Raw genomic sequence first — 12950 nt, forward strand, 5'->3', positions numbered from 1 at the left:
TCCTGGATCTGTCTAGGACAATTAAAGTATAAACAGTGAGAGTCAGAACAATTGGCCACTGGTGTTCTTTTCATCTCCATCTATCTCTCTATCTATCTATCTATCTATCTATCTATCTATCTATCTATCTATCTATCCATCATCCATCAATCTGTCTATTTATCTGATTATTTGATCTATTTGTTTATTTATTGAATTATGTATTTGTTTAGTTATCAGATTGTTTATTTGATTGCCAATTTATTTTTTTTAATCTTTCCCCTCCCCACCCCCCAATCTAGATGCAGCAGACTCTCTTAACGATTTTTGGATTAATCAAATTTTAAATACCTTGGAGAATCTCACAGGGCAAAACGGAAGGTCAGAAATTAATATCAGAATACATTTTTACTGAAATAAACAACAAAAAAAAAGCTGCCAGCTACTAATGTGCCATTAACATTCCTGTTTACAGGTTCCCAAGCAAATGTTTCTCAAGGTGAAGATATTAGTGAACTGTATAAAGATTTTCCACAGCCCACTGACCTAGATAAAGCATATGGTAGGTGAATTTTTCTAGCTGTCATGTTTTAATCAACACAGTTCTATATTTGAAACTCATTCTATATTTGAAATCTAAACACTTAGCATGAACATTTTCATTGTATTTTATAGACACGTTGCTATGGTCAAGAAGGTAATAATAATACGTTTCATTTGTATTATGTTTTATGATTACAATATTGCTCATATGCACCATCATCTTTGATTTTCATGACAAGTGTATGTGTTAAACAGGGCAGGTATTTTATATAACAAGTTGAAACCAGCAGAGAGAATTGGTATTTCATTGCAGACCACTGACATCTGAAAGGAGAGGGTAGGGTTTACCTTGTCGCCAGGGAATTCACACAAGGTGGTTGGAGTACTTTCTTTTCAGAGTGAATGGGCCCAGGGCCTGGAAGGACCCAGAGAACCAAAATGGAAAGAAATCACATTCTTCCCTTCATGGAAGGCCACACATCAATAAGGATCCTGAACTGACCCTTTCGTAGGGTCACCTTTACCATTTTAGATGACTACATCTGACCAGGGTGGACTGTCAGCCTGGGAACCAAAACGACACAGACCTTCTGGAATCAAAGGCAACATCAATGCAAGCTGTGCTGGGGGTATCCCAGGCTCTCTTTTCATAGTTATCATAGCTCTAGAGGCCATCTAATTAAAGTCCTTCTTATTACAGATAAGGAAACAGGTACTGGGAAATAATAACTTGCCCCAGGGCCACGGAGATAGTAAACTAGGACATAGGTATCTTGACCCACTCTTTTCAGCATGCCAAGCTGCCTCTGCCTCTTTAATATAATTTGCTCCTGCTGCCCAAATCCCCAGACATGGCCTGTTGTTCATCCTTTGTTTTTTATGTTACATATGAGGAAAGGGAGACTTCAAAGAGGAGGCTCCAGTGACTTTTCCAAGGTCACACGGGTAATACTAGAAGTGTCAGGACCAAGACCCAAACCCCACTCTTCTGATTCCAACTCCAGGACCCAATTACAGCATACGCATTTTACAGAGGGCTAGGCTAAGCTAAACTTGAGCATTTGGCAATCTTCATGTTTTTTAACTGCACACCAGGTGAGCTGTGTTAGTCAGAAGTATGACAAAAACAAAACAAAACACCTTTGTAGTACAGATAAAGGCATGATGGTTTTGGATTCATAGGACCTAAGTTTGAATTTTGGCCCTGTGTCATTCAACATTTCTGTGCCTCCATTTTCTCATCTTTAAAATGAGGGGGTTAGACTAGATCAGGCCTGCATAACATAACTTGCAGCCCACAGGCGGGTATGTTATGCAGGCCTGTTTTATATTCTGTACATTTTTTGAGGGTGGCCTGAAATCCTTTCACAGGCCTCAAGTGGTGAGGGCTGAATGTTGTGCAGGCCTGGATTAGATGATCTCTGGAGCCCCTGCCATCTCAAGTCCAGTCAAGAATATATTAAGTGCCAGCTATATGCCAGGCACTATGCCAAGCAATGGGTATACAAAGGGGGAAAAAAACAGTGTCTGACCTCAAGGGAGGTCCCTTAATGGGGGAGACAACATGTACACAGCTATGTACAAATAAGTTATAATATAGGATAAACTGGACATCATTATAGAAGAAAGGCACTAGCAAGACTGAGCATAGGCTTCTTGCAAAAAATAGGACCTTAGGGGCAGCCAGGTGGCACAGTGGATAGAACACCCACCCTGGATTCAGGAGGACCTGAGTTCAAATCCAGCTTCAGCTGTGTGACCCTGGGAAAGTCACTTAACCTTATTGCCTAGCCAAAAAAAAAAAAAAATGGGACCTGAAGAAAGCCAAGGAAGTTGGAAGGTAGAAATGAAGGAGAGAATTCCAGGCACAGGGAACAACCACAAATACACAGTTGGGAGATGGAGTGTCCTGTGTAAGGAACAAGAAAGAGGCCAGCATCCCTAGGGAGGACAGTTGTGAGAATTGGTGCAGCTGAGTGCTGCAGAATTGGTGGTTTAGAATTGTGGGGCTGGAAAAGACTTTTGAGAGTCCCCTGGACAGCAAGGAGATCAAATAAGTCAACACTAAAAGAAATTAATTCAGGCTATTCACTGGAAAGTCAAATACTGAAGTTGAAGCTTAAATATTTTGGCCACATAATGAGAAGATGGGACTCATTGGAAAAGACCTTGTTGGGAATGATTGAAGGCAAAAGGAAAATGGGATAGCAGAGGGTGAGATGGATAGATCGTGTCATGGAAACCACAAACATGAGAAATAGCGGAGCATAGAAGGGCCTGGCATGCTACGGTCCATGAAGTCATGAAGAGTCTGACACGATGAAATGACTGAATAACAATAACAATAACACCAAGGTACATAAAGACTGGAAAGGTAGGAGGAGAGCAGATTATAAATGGCCAAATAGAGGATTTAATATTTGATCTTTAAGATAAAGGGAGCCACTGGAGTTTATTGAATGATGTGGGGGGAGGAGGGAATTTGACCTTTAGGAAATCTATTTTGATGGCTGAGTAGAAGATGAACTGGAGGAAGAAGGCAGGAGGACCAGCCAGAAGACTGTTACAGTCTTCCAATTGTAAGGTGATAGGGGCCTGAAATTGGGTGGTGGTAGTGTCAGACGAGAGAAACAAGGAAATATGAGACATTTCAAGAAGGTGAAATTGACAGGCTTTGTCAACATTGCATATAGGAAATGAGAAAGGGTGAGGAGTCAGGATGATACCTTAAGTGAGAGACTGGGAAGATGGTGGTGCCCTTGACAAGAATAAAGAAGTTAGTGGGGCAGCTAGGTGGCACAGTGGATAGAGCACTGGCCCTGGAGTCACGAGGGCCTGAGTCCAAATCTGGCCTCAGATACTTACTAGCTGTGTTGCCCTGGATAAGTCACTTAACCCCTATACCCTCAAATAAAAAAAAAAGATGAAGTTAGCAAAAGGGGAATGTTCGGAAGAAAGATGAGCTCACTCTTGGATATGTCAAATTTGAGATGTCTATAGGAAATCCAATTCAAAATGTCAAATAGGCAGAGTACAGGTAGGTACTAAATTAAGAAAAACTTATATAGGAAAATTTATATAAACAAACAAATAGAACAAAAAAGGCCCAGGTAAATTAAGACATTAAATCTTTTGGAGAGCAGGTGTTGGTTTGTCTTTATCTTTGTCTTTGTACCCCTACCGCAATGTACCTAGAACATATAAACAAATTAGATATGACATGTACTCTGCCCTCAAAGGTCTTAAAATCAGGGGAAATGGCATATTCATAATTGATAATGACACAAAGGAGAAAGAGATGAATGTAAAGAGGTACAAAAAGTGCCATGAGTAATTCCAGAAAGAGCAGAAACCACTTTCAGGGGGGATGAAGGGGGCTAAAGGAATTGTGATGCATGTTTCTAATCAAGGGGCCCCCTGGAAAACACTGAGGCAAATGTGGCACTAGGAAGGACCCAGTCTCAGGCATGCTCTCCAGAAGGGCTGGTCACCGTTACATTTGACTTCCTCCTCTTCCTATAATTTTCTATTTCAAATATGCTCTGTCCTCCGAACTCCCTCCATAACTACCTTTGTTCAAGTTTTCATTACAGCTAAACTGGAATATTAAAATACTCTCCTAACCAGGCTTTCCACCTTTGTTAATCTATTATTTCTCCAAGTCATCCTTCACATACAACATAGTCTTAAAAGTCTCTCAAATATGCTACTCTGAACATGTCACCCCTCTTCTAAAGAAAAAACTATCTGCAACCCCTATTGTCTACCAAATAAAACATAAATATCTATTCTTAGCATTCAAGCTTCTCAAACTTTTTCACTTTTAGCTCCTATTACTACCCTTCACATACTCTTATCTGCATTCCAGCTAAGCTGAACTATTTTTATTGATAAATTCAGCATTTCTTAGGTACCTCTATGCTGGGCACTGTGTTAGGGTATAAAAACAAAATGCCTGTACCTGAGGGAGCTAACATTCTATGTGGCAGAAACAACATTTACGTGAAAAGTTCAATACAAAGTAGATACAGCCTAGATACAGAATTTCCTGGAAGTGAGTACTAGCAACTGGGGCATCAGGGTTGTTTCCTCTAAGAAGAAGCACTTGAGTAAGCTGAGCTTTGAAGAAAGGTAAGTATTCTAAGTTGTAGAGTCATTTGAGTGCGTGTTCAATTTTTTTTGACCCCCTTTGGGGTTTTTTTGTCAGAGATACTGGAGTGGTTTGCCATTTCCTTCTCCAGTTCATTGTACAGATGAGGAAACTGAGGCAAACAGGGTTAAGTGACTGCCCAGGGTTACATAGTGTCTGAAACTAGATTCGAACTTAGGGAGATGAGTCTTCCTGATTCCAAGCCCAGTGCTTCACCCATTGTGCTGCCTAGCTGCTTGGTATTCTACAAGAAGTCTTAGGGTCACAATCTTGGGGAAAACTGTACAAAGGCAAGGAGACAGGAGATGAAATATTGTGTAAGCCATGTAACTGGAACAGAGATCTAACTCATGAAAAGGAGTAATGCACAGTAAGTTTGAAAAAGTAGCCTAGGACCAGATAGTGAAGAGCTCAAAAAGACAAATATTTTCAACTCTCCTTATTCTGTCCCCCTTCCTCTCCATACCTTTTCACCTTGTCTTCCATGTCAGGAAGGGATTCTCTGTCCCCTATCTTCACCCCCTGATGTTCCTTCCTTCAAGGTCAAAATCAGGTGCTACCTTCACCACAGAGTCTTCCCCCAACTTCAAGTAAGCTTCCTTCTGATTTCTCATAGCATTTTGCTGGACATCTCGTTTATACTCATCTCACTTTATCTTGTATCTTTGTCATTTGTCTACATTTGTCCCTCATCAGACTTAGTTCCTTGAGAACAAGGAATGTACAGATAGATAGATAGATAGATACATAGATAGATGGATGGATGGATACATACATACATACATACATACATAGATGGATGGATGGATGGATAGATAGATAGATGATAGATAGATGATGGATAGATACATAGATGGACGGACAGATGGATGGATGGATGGACGGACGGATGGATAGTTGTATGTATATGTGTATATGTATATACATATGTATGTATAGGCATGTGGATGTATTGTATGTGTGCATGTATGTATAGATGTGCACATATGTGTGTAAATGTATATTTAATAGAAATGTGTTGGGTATACTTATGCATGCATGCATATACACACATATACGTATATGTATAGATATGCCATGTGTATATAGTGCCTTCTATGTGTAACTTGTGTGTGCCTGTGTGCATATGTGCAAATGTATGTGTATGTGTAGGGGCATGTATATTTATGCATGCACGTGTACATACAATATATGTATGTGTATAGATGTATGGATATATGTGCATGTGTGTATGCATGTGTTGTATGTGTGTGTATTGTGTCGGTTGTGTATTGCACACACATATACATGTGTATATGTATGTAGCCTCATACCTCCTGAATGTAGTAGGTGCTTAATGATTAGGTGAGTCAGGGATAGATTAGGATTAAGCCTATCAGATAGGAGTGAGAGTGGAAAGGAAGGGATATATGCCAGATAAGAGAAATATTGCCAAGCAGAATCAATAAGATTTGGTGAGCTTCCTTAAGGACAGGGACTGTTTTTGCTTTTTCTTAGTTTCTCCAGCACCTAGTGCCTGGTACATATAGGTACTGAGAGGGGCTAAAATGAGGGAATAAAGTATGGAATCTATTTTTATGTTGAATTCATTGCTTTCCTATTGCCTAATATTTTAGCTCCCACTTATTTGGATTCTACTTCTCCCTCGTTTCTAAGAGTTGTCTGTAACTAGTTCGTAACTTTAACTTCCATTGGACTTGGGGTCAGAGAGATTATTATTCCTGAAAACTGAAGATATAGTGGAGACTCACTCTTCTTTTAAAAATAGATTTGTATTGTTTTTTAACCTTGCCTAGATTTCCTGTATACTTCCCTCAGCCCCAAAAGAGAGAGCTATTCCTTAAAACAAAGAATTTCTGAAACAGTCAGAGAGAGGAGAAGCAGAGACAGAGAAACAGAGAGAAGAGAAAGACAGAGAGACAGAGGAGGAGAAAGATTTTAAAAAATCAGCAAAGTTAGTTAATATATTTTTAAAAATCAGATATGATATGCAATTTTCCATACAGTGAACCCCAAACTTCTGCAGAGCAAGACAATCTTTAAAGACATTCCTTCTGAAATCCCAGTCCACCCATGACAAATGGCTAAAGAAACAGGCTGAGCCATGATAACATTTCCAAGTATTTCCCTCTGAGTACCCTATGCCTGGAAATTATTACTTTCCTTCCTTCACTTCCTCCTACAGCACTTCTATGCCAGCCTGAGTCATACCTTTAAACTTTTAGAAAAAGCTAAATTGGGAATATTAAGGCAGCTCCCAATTTAGCTTTGCTCCTAGAGAGTAAAGGATAGATTTAAAGTAGAACCCTCTCTGGAAACATAATTCTAAACTGCTATTCTAAGGTCATAGTCTCACAACTAAAGACCACCATGAGTAATTTGGAATGGAGGAACTGGAAAAGAAATCTATGATGGAAGGTTAAAGACAATGAGATAATTTAGGACTGAGGTTATTTAACATGCTTTCCCATCCTTTTCCTCTCCTCCCATTCCTTTTTTTTTCAATCAACAGGCAATTATTAAATGTCAAATGTGCAAAAAAAAAATAAAAAATAAAAAATAAAGGGGCAGCTAGATGGCGCAGTGGATAGAGCACCGGCCCTGAAGTCAGGAGGACCTGAGTTCAAATCCGGCCTCAGACCAAACACTTGATACTTACTAGCTGTGTGACCCTGGGCAAGTCACTTAACCCCAATTGCCTAAAAGCAAAAAATAAAAAATAAATGTCAAATGTGTGCTAGGCACTAAGCTAGGTACTGAGGATTAAAATACAGAAACAAAATCCTTGCCCCCTAAAAACTGGAAATTTTTCCCCTCAGTTGGGGAAAGGCTGAACAAGTTGTGCTATATGAATGTAATGGAATACTATTGTTCCATAAGAAATGATGAGCAGGAGGACTTCAGAAAAACCTGGAAACTGATATGAACTGATGCTGAGTGAAGTGAGGAGAGCCAGAACATTTCACACAGTAATAGCAACATTGTGTGATGACCAACTTTGATAGACTTAGCTCTTCTCAGCAATGCAATGATCTAAGACAATTCCAAAAGACTCATAATGGGAAATGCCATCCACATCCAGAGAAAGAACTATGGAGTTTGAATGCAGATCAAAGCATACTATTTTCTCTCTCTCTTTTTTTGGTTTTTTTGGTCTTTCTCATGGTTTTCCCCCTTTGTTGTGATTCTTCTTTCACAACATGACTAATGCAGAAATATGATTAATATGATTACACAAGTATAGCCAATGCCAGATTGCATGCTGTCTTGGGGAGGAGGGAGGGAAGGGAGAGGGAAAAATTTAGAACTCAAAATCTCATAAAAGTAAATGTTAAAAACTTTAAAAAAATCCTTGCCCCCACAGAGATTACTTTCTATTGACAGAAAACAACAGGTATGCATAACAACAGACTAGAATTGTAGACTGAGGTCTTAGAAAGGCCCTTTCTTGGTAAGAGGCTCCTCACCTCTGAGCTCACATGTCTGGTTCAGTCTTAGAGGAACCTGACCTCTAAAGAGAAAGTCAAACTCTTTCTTGCATTGTCTGGCTTATTATGCCATACCCTGGAAACCTGAGGGGAAATCCCTGAAAACTTAAGAGTCAATGATCTCCCTAAAAAGAACCAGAAAGGTTCTCGTGGTACAATGTAGGTGAGGTATAGGACAGCTATTTATTTTCTCTATGCAAAAAAAAATTCTCAAAACCCAAAAGATTTATAACAATACCATCAGTAAAGACTTAGAACATGACACCATGCTCTGTAACACCTGGAGGTGGGGCAGCAGGAAGTTTTACTCAAAATGTTAAAACATGAAACGTTTAGTGGGATTGCTTAACATCCATTTTACCTTACCCTTGACTCTGCAATCTCTGAACAACTCTCTCAAGGTCCATGTCTTTGGGAAAGCTAAACACAGTCTTGGTCTCCTCCTCTTTTCTATGACGATCTTTTCTGAGAAGTATTGTGGTAGCTGCATTGCTTCTCCATTACAGGGCTTGGAGTCAGAAAGACCTAAGTTCAAATATGACCTCAGACACTTGCTAGCTATGTGACCCTGGGCAAGTCACTTACCCTCTATTAGCCTCAGTTTCTTCATCTGTAAAATGGATATTATAATAATAGCACCTATCTCCCAGTCACTCACCATAGTGCCTGATACATAATAAGTGCTATATAAATTTTAGCTATTGTTACAGAAAGCTTTTCCCAAAGTGTAGCCGATACCAACTGTGAAAAACGGAAACTCTGGAACTTAGAGGTAGCTACTCCAAAAGAGTCAATCTCATCTGTGCACAAGGAAAGAATGCAAAGTGAAAAAAGCAACCAGGAGCCCAAGGCCCAAAGCTTTGGCCCGCTCGAGCAACACATGTGTCTGCTGTTATATAGTAACAGCCATCATAGGTTTTGGGGAGAGGGGAGGTAAGGGGATGTTCTTCCCCTCCCCCAAGGGAATCCTGAGAGAGAACCTTTTTAGAAAGCCCACATACTTGGCAGAGAGGAAAAGAGAGTCTCACTTCTTAATCTCTTACAATCTGGCTTCAGACGCTCCTACTTAAATTCTAACAGCTTTCTCCAAAGTTATCAGTGACCGTAGGGAAACTTCCATTCTGACTGTCAATTTCCTCCTGGGTCCACCATTTTAGGAAGGACCTCTGCCGTGCATTACATCACTCATGTTTAGATTCTCTCTACCACTCTCCCCCATGTACGTACCCTTTATCCCTCACTTCCAGCTTTCCCATGTGTGTCTTCTTCCATCAAAATGTAAGGTCCTAGAGGGTAGGAACTGCCTTATTTATTCGTGTTTATAATTCCAATATTTAACACAGTGCCTGGCACAATATATACGCACTTAATAAATGCTCTATGTGACCTTTAATTGCTAAATCCAATGGTCTTTTCTCAGCCTTCATCATTCCTTGACTCTTCTGCAGTTAATGATACTATTGACCAACTCCCTCCTCCAGAATGCTCTCTTTTCCTTAGCTTTCATGACCTTGCTTTCTTAATGGTCTTTCTCTTACCTCTCTGACTGGTTTCTCTCAATTTCCTTTACCAAAATCACTATCTAACTATAGCTTCGTAACTGTGGGTGTATACCCCAAGGCATTGTCCTCTCTCTCTCTCTCTCTCTCTCTCCTCTCTCTCTCTCTCAATAACCTCATCAGTTAGTTTTCGTGAGTTCAATCATGTGGGTGACTCTCAAATCTAATATAGGCAATCCTATTTTCTCTCCTGAATGTCAATCCTATACCCCCATGTGCCTGACAGACATATCCACCTGAATGTTTTATAGGCACCACAAAGTCAATACGTCCAAAACAGAATTCATTATATTTTCCTCCAAGCCCATCCTTTTTCTAAAATTCCCCATTTCTGCTGATAGCACCATAATCCTTTGAGTCACCGCAGTTCAAAGCTTTGGAGCTATTTTTGACCCTTCCTTCTCCCAGGACCACGTAGCCAATCAATTGGCCAAATCATGTTGAACCTACTTCCATGACAAACTTTATGTTCATCTTCTTCACATCTATTCACACGTCCTCTACTCTTTGTTCACAGCCTTAACACCTCTTGCCTGAACTATTGAAATACCCCCTGAAAATTGTTAGCCCTGACCCCAGTCCCATCCCTCTTCAATCCATCCTCCATAAAGCTGCCAAACTGAAATTTCTAAAAGACAGATCTGGTCATGTTACATACTTCTCAAAAAATCTTTCATGATTATTATTTTCAGAATAAAATTCTTTTTAAAAAAATCCTTAGCCTGGCATGTAAGGTCCTTCACGATTTATTTTTTCCTCCCCTATCCCAGCCTTTCCAATCCTATTTCATATTCCTCTTATTTATTCACTGAGTTCTAGTAAAACGGTCCCAGTATTCAGTCTCTATATTTGGCATTCTATCACCCTATTTCCTGCCTTTGTACAAGTGGTCCCTCATATCTGAAATACACTCTGTCTTCATCTCTTATGGCATTTACACCTTCCTTCAAAGTGCTACTTTCTCCTCTATTGTTATCACTTACTCTCTTTCACTCAAAGTTACTTTGCATAGCTTTGTCCGTAATTCTTATTTTTATCTATGTATATTTTGTATCTTCTCAATAGAATATAATTTCCTCGAGGACAGGATCTCTTTCCTTTCAGTTATGTCCATCTCTTCATGACCCTATTTGGGGTTTTCTTGGCAAAGATACTGGGGTGGTTTGCCATTTCCTTTCCCAATTCATTTTACAAATGAGGAAACTGAGGCAAATAGGGTTAAGTGACTTGACCAAGGTCATATGGCTAGTAAGTGTCTGAATCCGTATTTGAACTCAGATCTTCCTGACTTCAGGCCTATCCCACTGTACCACCTACCTTATACACAGCAGGCACATAATAAAATGTTTTAAAATTAAACTAAATTGAGATAGTAAAACTACACAATGACTATTTTAATACCCGTCTATAAAAATTGTTGAATGATTTTTTTATGTAAGAGAATGCAATGAGCAGTTTTATTCATATCTGCAAAAGGCAGATGATAAATAAATGGATTTAAGCTGTTGTAGGAGGGATTCATATCAGTGATAAGGAAACACTTCCTAGAGAATGGGTTATCAAAATAGGACAGATTCTTATCTGCCTAGACACTGTACATTAGGAGATGTGCCGGCTCACAGGACCATAAGACCCTGACACACATACACACTTAGTGAAGGTTTATTGCCCTACTTTGTTGCCTTAAATGGCATCTAATCCAAGCTTTTTTTGTACAGATTAGGAAACTGAGGCCCATAGAGAGGAAATAACTTGCCCAAAGGTCACAAGGGTAGTAAGTAGCAAAGGGAGCGATCAAACCCAGGTCCTCTGACTCTCAATCCAAGATCAGGTCATTACTTTAAGGTCCTTCTAACTTTTTACTCTGGGAGAAGAAACAAAAAGATGTGATTGGGATGAGTGACCTAGACCAAAGATCCCACAAAGCAGTTTGAACAGATTCCTGTGATTCTTCTCCATAGCTTTGTAGGCCCGTAGAGTTCAAGCTGGAAGAGCTTATCAAGTCCACCCTGCTTCATTTTACAGATGAGGAAGTGGAGGCAAAGAAGTCAATTGACTGGTGCAAGGTCCTACAGACATAAGATCTAGAGCCAAAATTCTAACCTAGTCCTCAGCCTCTAAACCTTGTCCTTAGGTGGAAACACAGGTTACCCCAAAGACTCCCAGACAATTCAATGTAGCAAATATTTATTATGCATCTACTATATCATTCAAGGCATGGTGCTAGGTGCTGGACCAGTGACCAGCTCTCCTCTGAGACAATTAAACCTAAGTTGTTTTTCTTCATTTGGAAGACATTTTCGTCAATCATCTTATTTAGTATATCCTTCCCATGCCTGACCCCTCAGGAATTGGACTGCTTTATATACTTTTTCTTGAGCAAAAACTAAATCTCAACCCTAAAACAGTAACCAGAGTGACCATCTGCCACGGAAGAAATATAAGGCAGGAAATGTTGAGTGAGATACTATCCAGAGATGTTTTCTTTTAACTGCATTTTCACAATTTCTGCCTTTTAAAAAAAAATTGTGAGAGCCATAAGAAGAATTTTACTATCACTTCTTTTATCTTTCCTTCAGTGTTATTACTCTGAAGAGGGTTTAGGTCCCTGTCATGCAAATGGAATGAGCTAGTGATGAGGGTGGTGACCTGGGTTTCCTGGGGGATTTAAACAGTAGCTTGTGGTTGTGAGAAAGGCCCCACTGGTCCATCAGGAAATCGTTTTAAAGTAATCAGTGTCCAGCGCCCCATTAGAATATCAAATCAGTCATCTGAAGCTTTGTCTGAAGGGATTGTCTTTCTGGAAGGTGAAGATTTCAGGCTTTTTTTCTTCTTCTGAGCAAATTTTGCTTCATTTTGTCAGGTATTTTCTGTGGAGCACAAACCAGAAACAGGTTGTTTCCCACTATACTGTGTTGTCTCTCAATAAGAAGTTTCAAAATTGTTCTAAAAAACCCCAGCAACATAGGAGCTATTCAGTCTTCTTTCAGGGAGCTCTCTGCCTTTTCTCTCTCCTTCTGGTCAATTGTTTTGCCTTCTATGATGAGTTTGAATGAACTAGATGACTTGAAGATCTTATAATTCCCATGAAATGAGGACAGGTCTGAGTAGTTCCTGATGGATCACTTGGTAAAAATAGTAGATCTCAAGTCTATAAAATAAGTCATTATAGGTATTTTTAATCTTAGAAAACATGGTCCACATTGGACCCCATTTTTGCATCAACCCCCC

General features: G+C 39.6%; 1 protein-coding gene across 1 annotated transcript in view; it reads left to right on the forward strand.

The window, feature by feature from the left end:
• Positions 1-458: 458 nt before the first annotated feature.
• The window catches only part of LOC144454852 (uncharacterized), a 59288-nt gene continuing 46796 nt past the window's right edge, over positions 459-12950 (forward strand). Inside the window, exon 1 of the mRNA XM_078147628.1 lies at positions 459-541. The gene's annotated coding sequence lies outside the window, so the exon portion shown is untranslated. The remainder of the gene's footprint in view (positions 542-12950) is intronic.

This window comes from Phascolarctos cinereus, unplaced genomic scaffold, assembly GCF_003287225.1.
Source record: "Phascolarctos cinereus isolate Bilbo 61053 unplaced genomic scaffold, phaCin_HiC Scaffold_7;HRSCAF=346, whole genome shotgun sequence".
NCBI lineage: Eukaryota > Metazoa > Chordata > Mammalia > Diprotodontia > Phascolarctidae > Phascolarctos > Phascolarctos cinereus.